We start from the raw sequence: 16,482 nt of genomic DNA on the forward strand, positions 1-16,482 counted from the left end.
GGCTTGACAACCATATGTCAGGAGTGCTCTGATGGTGTTTCCTGCTTGGCAGGGGGTTGGACTCAATGGCCCTTGTGGTCTATTCCAACTCTATGATTCTATGATTCTATGATTCTATAATTTGTAAATCACATTTGCACCCCCAACCCCCCACTCCGGTTTTAGCCTTATTCACTTATTTGGTCTTCTGTTCTTGCTCAAATACTATGTGGTATCTGGCCACCCTACTACAAAGTAGTACTACAAAATCACACATTACAAAGATCACTAATTTTCTATACTGTGTATAGAGATTTATTTATTTGGAACATTTGTGCCTCGCTGTTCAGCCAACAAGGCCACCAGACAACTTAAATGCAATCAAAGCAAGATGGTCCCTACCCACAGGCAAAGGGGGCAGGGAGGGAAGAGGAATATCAAATCTCAGTCACAAATCACTAAACAGTTGTTCCTATGTTGACCAGCTGGCACAGTTCAGGGGCTGGAGGTGCCTGAAGGAGCTGGACCTCCAGCAAAGCTCTCCCACTGATGGCTGCCCCAGATAACAGTTGTGGGGAGAGGAGGCCTGAGGGAGCTGTCCTGTCACAGCAGAGCCAGTGGAGGGAGCTCTGCTTCACAGCTCTCACGGAAGTACTGTAGTTTGGATACTACGGGCTCCTCTGCAAAGCTGAAAGCAATTGCTCTGTGAAATAAATAAAAAATTCAGTGTGTAGAAATCCTTTCACTATGTGTCTGTTTTGTATTTAAAGCTTCACAGCCACCAAGTGCTAATCAGCTTGAAGTCTTTCATAACATTATTGATATAAGTAAAGAAACATCTCATGTGGGAAAAATAGACACAATATTTCCTTAAGAATTAAAAATTCCAGCACTCTCCATATGCAGCAGAATGAGGTGGCCAAATGGACCATACTACCTCAAGCTACAGGTGAGGAATAACACTTCTATGCGTAAAAACCAAAGCCTAGCACATCATAGAGAAGGTACTTGTCAATTAAAAAAGCTAGCCTTTCCCCTGCTTTGCTGGCTTTCTAGTTGCAGGGAACTTTTAGTGTGTGAAAGCAATTTTCCATTGCTGCTCTTGCAGTTTATTTGACAGTTTCAGATGGCTTTGTGTTGTTGTAAACAAAATCTGCCCTTATTCCTTTATGTATTGGAGAACCTTGTAGGTTCTCCATCGGTAGGAGAAAATAACAGAGGCCAACCAGAGAATATTGAGAAGCAAAGCAGCTAGTAAGCCTGATCTTTATTAAACTGTTGCAACAGGGTGCTCCCCCCACACGCAGGAGAGAGGAGGAGGACCGCAAACAATGTGTGCTTGCCATTTTGAAATTCCCTTCCCTGGAGCTCAAGACCACCCCCACAAACATCATACCTACATCACAGAAAAGGAAAATTTCTACAATAGAAATTTGAATGTTGTTTTTCCTGTCTGCCAGGTTATCTGATAATGCCTTATCTGATTGCCTTTCCTGGTAGTCTGGCCATTCCTTTGAGATGGTAATTACCCAATTCCTGAGACAATGGGAAGCAAAGACAGACCACTGAATACGTAACAGTGAAAATACATTATTCCTTTCCACTTGGGATAATCTTGCCATAAATGCCCAAAACTAGCCTGACTAAGGAGTGGTGGAGAGGTATACTTCTGAATATTCAATAATTCTATAACATTTGCAGTATCAGATTGAGGTCTGCTGCTTCACATCAACAACCTGAAAGGATTTACTCCATGACTTTATACTTTCCTTAATGGTAAATATTAAGTAGGGTAGACAAATTGCAACATTGAGCTATTGTAGTTCCCATGCCAATATTGTAGTTCCCCATTTCAAATTCCTTCTTGCTCCCTGTCAGTGGAGGCTCGTCCTTAAGGGGGACTGGGGCACTGCTCCACCAAGCTCAATTGTTTCTTGGCTGTCCTCCAACAGCCTGCTTCTTTCTTACATCCTCTCTAGGGTTGGCATGAGCAGTGAGCTCCTTCCTCCTCAGTCTCAGGGCTGCCTTTGCAGAACTCAACAAGGGGGGAGGGGCATGCCCCACATGCCCCTGTCCAGGGGAGGAGAGGGGCAGGGAAGCTGCTGCTCAGGCTCCTTGAGTGCGCCAGGTCAGACATGACCCGGAGGCGGAGCTGCTGCTGTGACTGGGAGCGAGGTGCACTGCAGCCACCCACCCTCCTGCTCTCTTCCCTGGGTCAGGCCTAACCTAAGGACAGAGCTGTGGCCAGCAGAAGCACAGCAGCTTAGGTCAGCTCCTTCTCACGTGGAGCCAGGCACCAATGAGGGAGCCTGCTGTGGGGGCACCTGTTTGTGCCCCCTGACACAAATTTGTGCCCCCACGGCCCACACATGCTACACTTCTGGGTGGGGACAAAACCAGAGTTACTGTAGTTGGCTTCATCCATGGGCGTAGCCAGGATTTTTGTTAGTGGAGGCAGGCCTTTTGTTAGGGGGTCAGAACCTCAGTTAGCTATGTATTTTTATTTAGTTGGCCCCCCTTGGCCACATCCATGGCTCCATCTATCATAACATTTTGGAAATGCCCTGACCCACCCACCCCAACACTGGTGTTGATTTTCTGAGATATCAGGCGCTCAAGCACAAGTCAAACATAAAGAATCGCTGCTGTTTCTTTTTGTGTAGCCTGTTTAGACTGGAAATTTGCCTCAGTTTTTTATTCTCTAAGGCAGTGTTTCCCAACCGGTGTTCCGCGGCACACTAATGTGCCGCGAGACCTTGCCTGGTGTGCCGTGGGAGGGAGGCGGGCGAGTCGGGCGACGAGAGGCGGGGCGGCGGCGGCGAGGATCCGCGTCGAGCCGGGGGCGGCTCCGCGGTGGTGGTGCCGCGGTTTCTCTCTCCATTCTCCCCTCACACACACACACAGGAAATAACACAGGATCAGCTGACAGGACCCGGCCAATGGGGCGGCGGCGGGGCAGCGCGCGCAAAAGGGAGGAGCGCGAGACAGCGGACGAGGAGGAGGCCGGCATGTCCGGGCAGCAGCAGCAACAACAGCAGCAGCAACTCCCGGCGACGGCTCCTCAAGCCCCGGGCAACCCTACTCCCTCACTGGCCTCGGCCGCCCTCCTGCTCCACCCGCCGCCGCCTCCCCCGCCGCCGCCGGCCACCTCGGCCCCGCCGCCGCCCCCTCCTCCGCCCGCTATCGCCACCACCACCACAACAGCCGCCGCCTCAGCTGGGCCCATGCCTGCTGGGAGCGGCGGCGGCAGCAGCAGCAGCAGCGCCCCGGCGCCCTTCCCTCACGGCGGCGACCCGGCCCTCCTGGTTCGGGAGGCGGGCGCGAAAGCCCCACCCCTCGGCGCTCGCCAGCTCCGCGCGCGTCCTTGCCTGGGCGAAGGTGCTTCTTGGACGGGAGGCTGCGGCGACCAAAGACCCCGGCGGCTGGCAGGAGGAAGCGGAGGAGGAGCGGGAGGCTGACCCCGAACTCGTGGGAGGAGGCGAGAGAGAGAAGGCGCTTGGGCAACCACCCCAAGCCGGCGCACGCGGGCGCCCCTTTGGAGCTGATGAAAAAAATCTCGAGGCACACCATCATTACAGCCCCGTGACGTCAGCGCGCAGCGTCACGCCGGGAGGGACACACGAAAGTGTAAGTTTCAATTTTTTCCCCTCCCCCTTGCCGGGGAACCTCCAAGCTTTGGGGGTGGGGGGGAGGAGGCAGCAAAGCGAGGGACTGAGGGACTCCTCCAACTCCTCCTCCTGCTCGTCCACGGCCGGGTAGAGCCGCTTGAGGCGCCGCTTGAGCTCCTTCTCCTGCTCGTTCAGGGCCGGGTCGCCGCCGTGAGCGGAGGCGGCGTGGGGGACCCCGCAGGTCAGGGCGAGTCGGCTCGTCAGCTGCCACGACAGGAGCAGGGCAGGCGGCGAGGGGGTGGCTGGGTGGGGGAGATCCCCCTCGGATCTGCTCCCTCTCAGGCTCGGTCGGCGCTGTCACGAAGCGAGACGAGGCTGGAAGGCGCCGCTCTCCTCCTCCCTCCGCAGCAAGCGTGGCCTGGCGCGAATCAAATCGCCGCTCCTGTCCCGTGCGCTCAGGTGGGCAGCTCCAAAGGGGCGCCCGCGTGCGCCGGCTTGGGGTGGCTGCCCAAGCGCCTTCTCTCTCTCGCCTCCTCCCACGAGTTCGGGGTCAGCCTCCCGCTCCTCCTCTGCTTCCTCCTGCCAGCCGCCGGGGTCTTTGGTCGCCGCAGCCTCCCGTCCAAGAAGCACCTTCGCCCAGGCAAGGACTCGCGCGGAGCTGGCGAGCGCCGAGGGGTGGGGCTTTCGCGCCCGCCTCCCGAACCAGGAGGGCCGGGTCGCCGCCGTGAGGGAAGGGCGCCGGGGCGCTGCTGCTGCTGCTGCCGCCGCCGCTCCCAGCAGGCATGGGCCCAGCTGAGGCGGCGGCTGTTGTGGTGGTGGTGGCGATAGCGGGCGGAGGAGGGGGCGGCGGCGGGGCCGAGGTGGCCGGCGGCGGCGGGGGAGGCGGCGGCGGGTGGAGCAGGAGGGCGGCCGAGGCCAGTGAGGGAGTAGGGTTGCCCGGGGCTTGAGGAGCCGTCGCCGGGAGTTGCTGCTGCTGTTGTTGCTGCTGCTGCCCGGACATGCCGGCCTCCTCCTCGTCCGCTGTCTCGCGCTCCTCCCTTTTGCGCGCGCTGCCCCGCCGCCGCCCCATTGGCCGGGTCCTGTCAGCTGATCCTGTGTTATTTCCTGTGTGTGTGTGTGAGGGGAGAATGGAGAGAGAAACCTCGGCACCACCACCGCGGAGCCGCCCCCGGCTCGACGCGGATCCTCGCCGCCGCCACCCCGCCTCTCGCCGCCCGACTCGCCCGCCTCCCTCCCACGGCACACCAGGCAAGGTCTCGCGGCACATTAGTGTGCCGCGGAACACCGGTTGGGAAACACTGCACTAGAATAATAAGATGAAAGCTGGAGGTGGGGTTCGGGGTGGGGTTAGTCTTTCTTACAAACATGTAAGTACTGTATGGATGCCAAGCAGAAGAAGAAGACAAGCGTTTCTGTGGGGGAGGGAGTTTATTGACTGCTCAGATATAAGACTCACAACATCATTTTATAACCAAAGAAAGTGCCTTTATGTGACCATTAAATCAAATCAACTGGAATTACCCGTATATTCACAGAAAGCCTTTAGCAGAATCATTTCCTGTCCTCTGAATCCAACTGGAAGTGTTGGGCGAGCCGACTGCATAATCAAAAAGGCCAGTAAGTTACTGTGAGACAAACAGAGGAAGCTGTGTTCCTTTTCAAATCTGTCTGTCAACAGTCACACACACCAAGCAAAAGCCACCCATAACAGACGTTTTCCTTGATAAATGGGAGAACTGTCTGATAATCAACAACCATATAATTTTATCCAGTAGTATTAGTTTGATCTGACGGAAACTGCACATTTCCCGAGAAGCACTGAAAGAATGCTTCATTTAACTACAAACCCCCAAATCTGGGATCCCATCAAAACTAATGTTTGGTAAAAGTTTTGCAGCAAAACCCCCACATTTTGTAACACCCCATAAACAGAGTAATTGATACATCAAACCGGGGTTCATAATTAATATCAAAAACCCATCATTGTCCGGTTCACTCCAAACTGGTGCCAAAGTCTGGCAAAAGTTTTGTAGCATTTTGCCAGACATTGTAGAATTTTTTTAGCATTTTGCCCGACAAACCAAGTAAGTGACAGGGGTCATAAGGTCACCCCAAAACCCAACATCGCCTGATTCACTCCAAATCAAGGCCAAAGTCTGGCAAAATGTTTGCAGTAAAAACCACATGTTTTGCAGTGCCCCCCAAACGGAGTGGTTCCTAGCACATCAGGAGGAAGAGTCAAGACAACCAAAAGTGGATAAATAGGTTGTATTTATTAAATATAACAACTTGAGGATCGGCAAAACTAGTCAGATTCGACCAATGTAACCAAATCAAATTGTCTGGGCAGGTGTGCTTGTTCACCTCCACCCACAAACACACAAGTGCTCAAACAGAGCTCTTTGCAGATCCTTAAGAACCCAACCCAAATCAGAAAGATGTCACAACCCAAATCAGAAAGATGCATACCACCAGGTCTATACAACTGTTGGGCACAGAACATAATTCTGCCATGAGGGATATAAGCACCCACATTTTCAAAAACAAACATCGTTGTAGAATGATTAGCTTTGTGTCTTGCCCATCCACCTTCTTAGGAAGGCTGCCCCCACTCCATAAGCACCTCTACAACATTCCAAACCAAACTATGAAAAGCTCAGGGATGAGGAAGCACAGCTGATGGAGATATTTAGTGATCTCAACTGAATTTACCTCACCAGATTGTTATCCCCAAGATGGATGACCAGAATGTCAGGGTTAGGGTTAGGGCTAGGGCAGGGGATAGGTGGACGTTCAGGGTTAGGGTTAGTGCCTGGGGTTTTTTTCCCCATGCTTTTTAAGCTTCTAATGATATTGCTTCATTTTTATGAGACTGGATAATTCCCAAAAGTAAGCAGACTACCTGAAACGTAGCAAAACTAAGAGAAATGTTGTCAGGGGCTCAGGAGCAGAGGCACAGGGGAGAGAGGAAATGGAGAGCGAAGGGGAGGAATCTGAGGGCAGCGGAGGGCAGAATGACAGTGACCCGAGAGATTCCATGAGCCTCTCCAGTGAATCAGAAGATTCCCAGAAGGGGGCGCCGATGGCCAGGGCAAGGGGGGTCCCAGGGGGGACACACCAGAAGCAGGGGGCCAGCGGAGACTCCCAGAGCAGTAGCTGGAAATCAGGACCAGCTTCCCCACCGGAGCGTAGTGGGGGGGAAGTGTCCCATAGGTCAGGGCCAACGTCTCCTCCAGCAAGCAGGGAGGAGGAGTCAAGCCCAGCTAGCATTCCCGAAGAGGGGAGCAGTGACAGGAGCAGCATAACGGTCAGAAGGAAGGTGGCAGGCTGGGCGCGCGCGCCATGTTCAAATGTGCAGGCGAGCGGGACAGCAGGAAACCAGGATTGGGAACCAGGTCCTAAAGCTCGCCGGAGGGAGGGGGAGGACTCGGGAGAGTCAGCGTCGGAAGAGTCTAGAAAGGGGAAAGCCCCGACGGACAGGCGGACCCAGAGGAAAAGGGAGCAGAGGAAGAGGTGGAGCAAGGCTAGGGTCTTGAACTGGTGCCTGGGGGGAGGAGATTCAGATGGAGCTTTGGCGGTCTAGGTTCAAGACGTAGAGCTGCGCGCCGTGGCTGTAAATGAGAGACTGAACTTTAATAAAGACTATTTAATATAACAACGGACTGGCGTTGGTCCTCTGTGAGCTGGGACCTGAGGCAGCCCTGACAAATGTGAAAACCAAAAGTGAGATACCAGAAACCCAACAAGGAAGGAATTCATGAAAAAGGAAAATTGCCAGACAGAGACTTCAATCAAATCATTACCAAATTCACCAGAATCCCAAAACCAATTGAAAAGAAGCAGAAATGTGAGAAGCAGAAGAAATACCACCAGAAACCCCCAACAAGAGGGAAAAAGTAAATTGCGCAGAAACCCCAAAGCCAGTTAAACCTTAGTTTTGCATGGTGTGGGGTGATTTCGCTTTTCCCTGAGATGTTTACTGCGTGGGTTTCTTGTGGTTCTATTCAACTGGTTTTCTCATCTGTCAGGGGTTCAGGAGCAGAGGGACAGGAAAGGGAGGAAGTAGAGACCGAGGGAGAGGAATCTGAGGGAGAAGTCAGCGAGGGTAGCCATCCGAGGTCTCTAAGTCTCTCCAGTGAATCAGAGGATTCACAGAAAGGGGCCCCAGTGGTCAGAGCCAGGGGGTTGCCAGAGGGAACACCCCAGGAAGGAGGGGCCAGAGGGGACTCAGAGAGCAGCAGCTGGAAATCGGGACCAGCTTCCCCACCGGAGAGCAGTAAGGGGGAGGAGTCCCAAACATCGGCAGCAGGCAGCCTTCCGTCAGCGGAAGGACAGGAGTCAGGGTTAGCCACGCCTGCATCAGAGAGCGAGGTAACGGTCAAAAGGAAGGTCAGGGGCAGCGCGCGCGCGCCAAGTTCAAATGTACAAGAGGGGGGCGCAATGGGCAGTCCGGAGAGAGAGCCGGGTCCCAAAGCCCGCCGGAGAGAAGGGGAGGAGTCCGAAGGGTCCGCTTCCGAGGCATCCAGGAAGGAAGGCACCCAGGGGGGTAGTAGGACCCAGAGGAGGAAGGAGAAACGTAGAAGGTGGAGTAAGGCTAGAGTCTTAAGCTGGTGTACAGGGGGCGGAGACTCAGACGAGGCTTCGCTGGTCTAGGGTCTAGACGTAGAGACGCACGCTAGTGCTTGAAGATGGAAACTAAATGTCAATAAAGACTTCTGTACAGTTCTAATGGCTAGCGTTGGTCTTCTGTGAGCTGAGACCGGGAGGCAGTCTCTGACAGTAAGCCTCGTCTCAAGTATCATCGGTTTTCTGCGCCTCAAGCATCGCTAAGGAAGCGAGGCAGGGAGGGTAGAAGACTGGTGCCTTGCGAGCTCACAAGAGTCAGGCAAGATGACTACAGAACAGAAAATAGCTTCCCTGCAAGAAGCGGTGACGCTACTCAATGCTGAAATAATCGCATCCAGGAAGAGAGAGGAAGAAGCGGCAGCTGCCTGCAGAGATCTTCAAGCCAGGTTGGAAGGGCTTGTAAAGCAGGGGATCCCAGTACCCAGATCAGAGGGGATCGGTTTGGGGAAGAGAGGAGGCAGCATTGTATCTCATTTTGATGGGAATTTGCAGCAGTACCCCAATTTCCGAGCAGATGTGCTGTTTGCGCTGCAGCTGCTGGAAAGAGACTTTAGAGATGAGCGGGAGAAAGTGGGGTTTATTTTGTCTCATTTGCATGGGGACGCGAAAGCATGGCTGCGCAACCTGTGGAGGGATAAGGATCCAGCGCTCCAAAGCGCAGATGCGTTCATTAAGGCGATGGACTCCTGTTTCTTATCCAAAATAGACCTTGACATTGCCCGGAGGGACATATTTGGGCTAAGACAAGGGAAAGCCAGCGTAAGGCAGTATCATTCCCGGTTTTTTGCATTGGTCAACGCGCTGAATTGGGATAAGGATTCTCCGCCGGTTAGAGACCTTTTTTGGGAGGGTCTGAATGCACAGATCAAGGATGAGATGGCAAGGGGAGAGAGACCCACAACCACTCAACAAGTGGTTGAAAGAGCGTTGTCTATTGGGGTGAGGCAGGAAGAACGCCCGTGGAGCAAAGAAGAAGGGCGTTGGGGACGCTCACCAGCGAGAGTGCCCTCCCTCTTGCCCAGAGAGGCAGCGCGTGCGCAGTCCACGCCTCCACAGGGAGGGGGCGAGGAGCAGATGGAGATTGGCGGTGCTAGGGCTCACTCAGCTACCAGAGCCTTAACACCGGGAGCAGTAAAATCGAAGCTGCCTAGAAGGAACAGGAAGTGTTATATATGTGAGAGTGCAGAAATGGCATGGCGAAAGAGTGTCCCCAGAGGATTCTCAAGCACACTGCAGCTTCAGTGACAGTATTGGAAACAACTCAGCAGAGAGCACCACAGCAGGGAAACGACCAAGTCTGGCTGGAAGAGGAGGCACTGGGGCCCAGCCAGACGAGTCAGTGAGGAAGTCCCCAGAGATTTTGCAGCCCACAGACCCCCTCCCGCCCAAGCCAGTGGTGCAGCTAACCGCATCGCTTCAGCTGCCCAATGGACTCACCTTAGAAGTGCCTATTACAATTGACTCTGGCAGTAACGCAGACTTTATAGGATTGGAGTTCATTCAACAACACAACGTAGCATTACTGCCAGCCACACTGCCCCTGAAGGTTGTCACGGTGGATGGCAGGGAACTGCTAGGGGGGCAGGTGGTGCAGCAGACGCCGCCTATGGTGATGCAAATTGGGAATCACCGGGAAGTCATCAGTTTCAATGTCACCCAACTGTCCGACACGCCTATAGTATTAGGCATGAGTTGGCTGCACAGACACAGCCCAGCATTGGCTTGGTACCAGCGCCAACTGACTTTTGGCTCCTCCTACTGTGCAGAACACTGCATTATACCCAGCCCGGAAGGGGAAGAGGAGGACCCGCAGTTGCAGTTGGGCACGCTGCAAGCAGTACCCCACAAGTATGCGGAGTTTTTGGAGGTATTCTGCGAGAAGGAGGCGGACAAGCTACCCCCTCACAGACCCTATGATTGCAAGATTGACCTCCTGCCGGGGGCGACGCTGCCAACTGGGAAACTGTACTCCATGTCTGAGGATGAACTGCAAGAACTCAGGGAGTTCATAGATCACAATTTGAAGCGTGGGTTCATCCGGGAGTCGAAAGCGGTGGGAGGCAGTCCCGTATTCTTTGTGAAGAAGCGGGACACGCCCCAACGGAGGCTGGTGGTGGACTTCAGAATCTTAAATTCGAAAACCAAGCCCTCAGCTTTCCCCATGCCCAAGATAGACGACCTGCTCGCGACGGTGCGGAAAGGACGCGTTTTCACCAAGCTGGATCTACGTGGGGCGTACAACCTGATTCGCATGCGCGACGGCGACGAGTGGAAGACGGCCATGTTCACGCCACTGGGCACCTACGAATACAGAGTTATGCCCTTCGGATTACAAAATGGCTCTCACACCTTCCAAGCCTTTATGCATCACGTGCTGGCGGGGCTCCTTTACAAGAAGTGCGTATGCTTCCTGGACGACATCCTGATTTTTTCGGAATCGCGAGAGGCGCACGAGAGGGATGTCAGGGAAGTTCTGCAGAGACTGAAGGAGCACAGGCTGTACGCCAAGCTGGAGAAGTGCCAGTTCGACGTGACGGAGGTGGATTTCCTGGGCTACAAGTTGTCGGACAAGGGGCTCGCCATGGACAGCGCCAAGGTTCGCGCAGTGTTGGACTGGAAAAGCCCACGCAATCGGAAGGAAGTCCAGCGGTTTGTCGGTTTTGCCAACTTTTACCGCAAGTTCATCAAGGGATTTGCCATGCAGACAGCGGCCATCACCGACACGCTCAGCTCCAAGAAGAAGAAATTCATCTGGACGGAGCAAGCGGAGCAGTCCTTTCAGAAGCTCAAGCGTCTCTTCGCGTCCGAAGAGCAGCTGCTGCATGTGAATCCCAGCAGACCCATGAGGGTGGAGACAGACGCCTCAGACAGAGCCGTGGGAGCTGTCCTGTTGCAACAAGACCAGCAGGGGGACTGGAGGCCGTGCGCCTTCTACTCGAGGAAGCTCAGCAAGTCGGAGCAGAATTACACTATCTGGGACAGGGAGTTGCTGGCCATACATGCAGCATTCAAGGCATGGCGGCACTTCCTCATCGGAGCCAGACATACAGTGCAGGTCCACACGGACCACAAGAATCTGGAGTACTGGCGCACGGCTAGGTTCCTCAACCAGAGACACATTAGATGGGCGGAGTTCTTCGCGGACTTCGACTTCAAGATAGAGTACATCCCAGGCGACAACAACGTGATGGCGGATGCATTGTCCAGAAAGCCGCAATACCTGGAGGAGGCGGCACCGTCGGCGGCCAAGCACATTTTCGCACCGGAAGCGTGGGCATGCGCGTCGGCAACCGTGGACCTGGACGCCGTACGTCGCGCGCTGCGGGAAGACCCCTTCGCACGGGCCAAGATGGAGGAGGTGCACAGGGGCACAGCGAGGGCCGACGAGTTCCAGATACGCGATGGGTTGCTCCTCCACAAGGGAGCACTCTACGTGCCGGGAGACGACCTCCGCGCAAGGGTCCTGCAGCAGCTACACGACGCTCCCACCGCCGGGCACTTTGGCAAAGAAAAGACTGTCGAACTCGTAGCCAGAGACTTTTGGTGGCCCAAGATGCGGGGGGAAGTAGCGGATTACGTCTCGAGATGTGACACCTGCCAAAGGGCCAAGTCAGTTCACAGACCGCCGGCGGGACTGCTGGAACCGCTGCAGACACCGTCTGAACCGTGGGAGAGGGTGGCCCTGGACTTCGTCACGGATCTGCCCAGCTCGAGGGGAAAGACAGCAGTGCTAGTGGTGGTGGACATGTTTACTAAGATGGCACACTTCATTCCGTGTGCGAAGGTAGCCACGGCAGAGCAGACCGCCAAACTGTTCATAGACCACGTGTTCAAAGTCCACGGTCTGCCACGGTCTATTCTCTCCGACCGGGGGCGACAGTTCATCTCGAACTTCTGGCAGAAGCTGATGGGCATTCTGAACGTCAAAGTCAATTTGGCGTCGGCGAGACACCCACAGACCAACGGACAAGCGGAGAGGGTCAACGCCATCATGCAGCAGTACCTAAGATGCTACGCCAACCAGCAGCCCACGACATGGGTGGACTACCTGCCGCTCGCCGAGTTCGCTTACAACAATACGAAGCACGTGTCGACGGGGGTGACGCCGTTCTTCGCCAACAACGGGAGGCATCCCAGAACCTTCCCGGGTTTAGAGAGAGTGGGGGAGGGGGAGCCACAGGCAGCGGAAGCCTTAGCGTCGGAGTTGCAGGAGGTCCACGAACAGCTCAGGAGGCAGTTAGAACTAGCAAAGCACGCATACAAGGTGCAGGCCGACAGACACAGAAGAGTTGGGGAAGACATACAGGTGGGTGACTGGGTCTGGTTAGCAGCGCAAGCAGTGCCGACCAGATCATTAGCTAAGAAGAAGCTAGGACATAAGCAGCTAGGACCTTACCAAGTCCAGGCGCAGGTCAATCCAGTGGCCTTCCGGTTGGCTCTTCCGGAGGGTTCCAGAATGCATCCGGTGTTCCATAGATCGGTGCTCACGCCCTACAAAGCACCTCATAGGTTTCAGGAGCCAGACACAGCACCAGACCAGAGCAGAGAAGGGCCCAGAGTGAGGGGGTCGCCTAGGAGGGGACACATCAATGAGGTCACAGAGATTTTGGACTCCAGATGGGGGGAAGAGGGAGTAGAATATTTCCTAGCCAGGGAGGGTACCCCGGCCAGTGCCAACAGCTGGGTACCGGACTATGCATTGGAGGAACCGCTGCTCAAAGAGGAGTTTCATGCCCTCTTCCCGCACAGGCCCATGCCAGCAGAGTATTTCGACGACTGGCTTTTCACACCCACTCTTTCAGCCAGCACATTCCTGGGGTTCGACTCGGACGAGGAACAGGCACCAGTCCCCAGCTCCCAGGTGGGTTCGCCACCGGGGTCTGCCTCAGACCACTCGTATTGGTGGGACGATCAACCAGAGGAGCAGTGGCGCAGGAAGTGGCTGAGGGGTCCTTGGATGGGACCACCCGAAGAGGGGGAGAGGGGCGAGACGGACATGGACGTGTTGGGGGACAACGTGGGGTTCGAGCACGAAGACAGAGAGATGGAAGCAGAGGAGAGCGACGTTGACGAGTACATGGGGGACGAACTGTATCCTGCAAGCACCCCCGCTACGACGGAGCACCCAGTACCCGCACCGGAAGGAGGGGAGGGGGGAAGGGGGGGCTTCGAGGGGGGGATGGATGTCAGGGGTTCAGGAGCAGAGGGACAGGAAAGGGAGGAAGTAGAGACCGAGGGAGAGGAATCTGAGGGAGAAGTCAGCGAGGGTAGCCATCCGAGGTCTCTAAGTCTCTCCAGTGAATCAGAGGATTCACAGAAAGGGGCCCCAGTGGTCAGAGCCAGGGGGTTGCCAGAGGGAACACCCCAGGAAGGAGGGGCCAGAGGGGACTCAGAGAGCAGCAGCTGGAAATCGGGACCAGCTTCCCCACCGGAGAGCAGTAAGGGGGAGGAGTCCCAAACATCGGCAGCAGGCAGCCTTCCGTCAGCGGAAGGACAGGAGTCAGGGTTAGCCACGCCTGCATCAGAGAGCGAGGTAACGGTCAAAAGGAAGGTCAGGGGCAGCGCGCGCGCGCCAAGTTCAAATGTACAAGAGGGGGGCGCAATGGGCAGTCCGGAGAGAGAGCCGGGTCCCAAAGCCCGCCGGAGAGAAGGGGAGGAGTCCGAAGGGTCCGCTTCCGAGGCATCCAGGAAGGAAGGCACCCAGGGGGGTAGTAGGACCCAGAGGAGGAAGGAGAAACGTAGAAGGTGGAGTAAGGCTAGAGTCTTAAGCTGGTGTACAGGGGGCGGAGACTCAGACGAGGCTTCGCTGGTCTAGGGTCTAGACGTAGAGACGCACGCTAGTGCTTGAAGATGGAAACTAAATGTCAATAAAGACTTCTGTACAGTTCTAATGGCTAGCGTTGGTCTTCTGTGAGCTGAGACCGGGAGGCAGTCTCTGACATCATCTTTTGTGGATGTGGTTTGTTTCTGTTGTTTCTTGTTTGTTTTTGGGATTATGTTGAATTTTTTCTGTGGTTTTCGTTTCATAGATTCTTTTATATAAATTACGATTGTGAAATATACTCAGAGTCTTGTATGTATTTCATGCTCATTATTGCCCCCGCCCCCCAACCTCATGCTTTTATATACATTATTTACACAATGAGTACCGTCTGACTGGCTAACTCTGCTTCCCTCTTGGAGCCTGATTGGCCTGCAGGAAAAGACCAATCTGTTGTTGCATTCTAGGATCCAAGGTTAGTACATAACAGATTGGGTGCTGGATTGATGGTGAGTTTGCTTCCTTTCTAGGTTTTTTGGGTTTTGCACCTTTGAGAATATTAATTTGTATGAGATCTGATAATCCCAAGAATAAAAGGAAAACCACCAGAAATGAAGCAAAACCACCAGAAATGACCATTCCAACAATGAAGTCAACCACTAAAAACACAAAAACCTACTGAAAAGAAGCAGAAGAACCATGTAAAAGCAACATCAATGGAAACTGGCAAAGAAGCCAACTAAAATCCCAAACAAAGCAGATTCACCAGAAACCCCCAAAGCATTCAAAAGTATTACCACCAGAATACAAAAACAAGAAAACTTCTCAAAAGAAGCAATAAAGCAAAAGTCCAAAAAACAAGCTAAACCAATGGAAAAGAAATGAAGCCAGCTGCAAACGAAGCACATTCACCAGAAACCCAAGACTAAGTGAAAACTAGTATGCTATGTTGGTTAATTTCTGTTGCTTGAAGTGCTTTTGGACTCCCATAAATTGCATGCTTGTTGAGTTTCTGGTTTTGCTTTTTAAAAACTGGTTTCCAGTTTCTTGTGGCCTTGCTTTGTAATTGGTGGCTTTACTGCTTCTTTTTTGTTTTCTGCTGGTTTGTTTAATTTGGGGTGGTTTTGCTTTTTTTTTTTTTTTTGCATTTAATTGTTTTGCTTCTTTTACTTTGAATGGTTCTGCGGTTTTGGGTGAGATTGTTTCTTTTCCATTCATTTGGCTTGGTTTTCATGTCTCCTGGTTTTGCCTCATTTTGGGAATATTTCTTGGTTTTTGTGCTTCTGGTGGTATTTCTTCAATTTTATGACATAACCAAGCCAAAACACCAGAAACACAGAAACAAATCATAAAGAAGCAGAGGGTTACAGTGAGAGTTGGGTTTGAGTTAGAATAGGATTAGGAGTTAGAGTTGGGGTTGAGTTACGGTAAGAGAAGAACAGCAGAAGGAGAAATTTAATTTTATTACTTAGGGTTAGGGTTAAATTAGCAATATAATTTTATTATTTATACTCCACCCAAGTCACTAGTGGCCGCTTTCAATAAAAGGTAAAAACATGAGCGCACTCTAAGTGAATGCTCATGAATGTAGAAACTCTTACTTCCCATAGGATTCCCAAAGAAGACCTGGGAATTGTAGCTCTGAGCTTCTTTGCAGAGGGTTGGACTAGATGACCCTTGGGTTCCCCTTCCATCTCTACTAGGATGCTCCCTGTCTCACTCTCACTCTCACACACTCCTCCTCTCCTTTTCATGGCAGTTTCACCTTTTTCTGCACTCCTAGTTCGGAAGGGCGGAAGAGGCTGTGCTGCCGCCATGTTGGGCGAGGGCAGGGGTACCGGAAGGACGTGCCACCGGAGGAGAGGCATGAGCACAGGAAGGGGATGGAAACGGGCGGAAAAGCTGTGCTGCCGCCATGTTTGGCGAGGGTAGGATTACCGGAAGAGGTGCCAGCGGAGGAGAGGCAAGAGGACAGGAAAAGGAGGGGAAAGGGCGGAAGAGGCTGTACTGCCGCCATGTTTGGCGAGGGTAGGATTACCGGAAGGAGGTGCCAGCGGAGGAGAGGCAAGAGGACAGGAAGGGGAGGGGAAAGGGCGGAAGAGGCTGTGCTGCCGCCATGTTTGGCGAGGGTAGGATTACCGGAAGGAGTTGCCAGCGGAGGAGAGGCAAGAGGACAGGAAGGGGAGGGGAAAGAGCGGAAGAGGCGCTGCGACGTTGCTCTCTCGACCCCGCTCTCCCCAGGGTGCAGCCCTGCCCCCCGCCCCGCCCTCACCTGCCTTTCTCCCCCAGTGGCCTTCCTCTCGTGCACCTTGGCGGAGGGATGGTGCGGGTGGGCCACGGAAGTTTATATACAAGAATATACATACCTAGATATAGGTGTCCGTTTGTAAATATATAAAAATAAAATGGATATATGTATATGTGTTTGTATATATGCAGTGCTTCTTTTCTAAAAAAAAATGATTGGGGGTACTCTCATTTTGACTCAAGAAAATCACCATTTTATAG

General features: G+C 53.5%; 1 long non-coding RNA gene across 2 annotated transcripts; it reads right to left on the reverse strand.

Annotated features, from left to right (window-relative positions):
• Positions 1 to 266: 266 nt before the first annotated feature.
• Positions 267 to 15,886, reverse strand: LOC144326352 (uncharacterized). Of its 2 annotated transcripts, none has more exons than XR_013391482.1 (2): positions 15,740 to 15,886; positions 267 to 682 (listed from the first exon to the last, which is right to left on the reverse strand). It is a non-coding gene; the product is annotated as an uncharacterized LOC144326352 (long non-coding RNA). The 2 variants fall into 2 exon arrangements; XR_013391483.1 differs by lacking the exon at positions 15,740 to 15,886 and adding an exon at positions 15,576 to 15,722.
• Positions 15,887 to 16,482: the final 596 nt, after the last annotated feature.

This window comes from Podarcis muralis, chromosome W (assembly GCF_964188315.1).
Source record: "Podarcis muralis chromosome W, rPodMur119.hap1.1, whole genome shotgun sequence".
NCBI lineage: Eukaryota > Metazoa > Chordata > Lepidosauria > Squamata > Lacertidae > Podarcis > Podarcis muralis.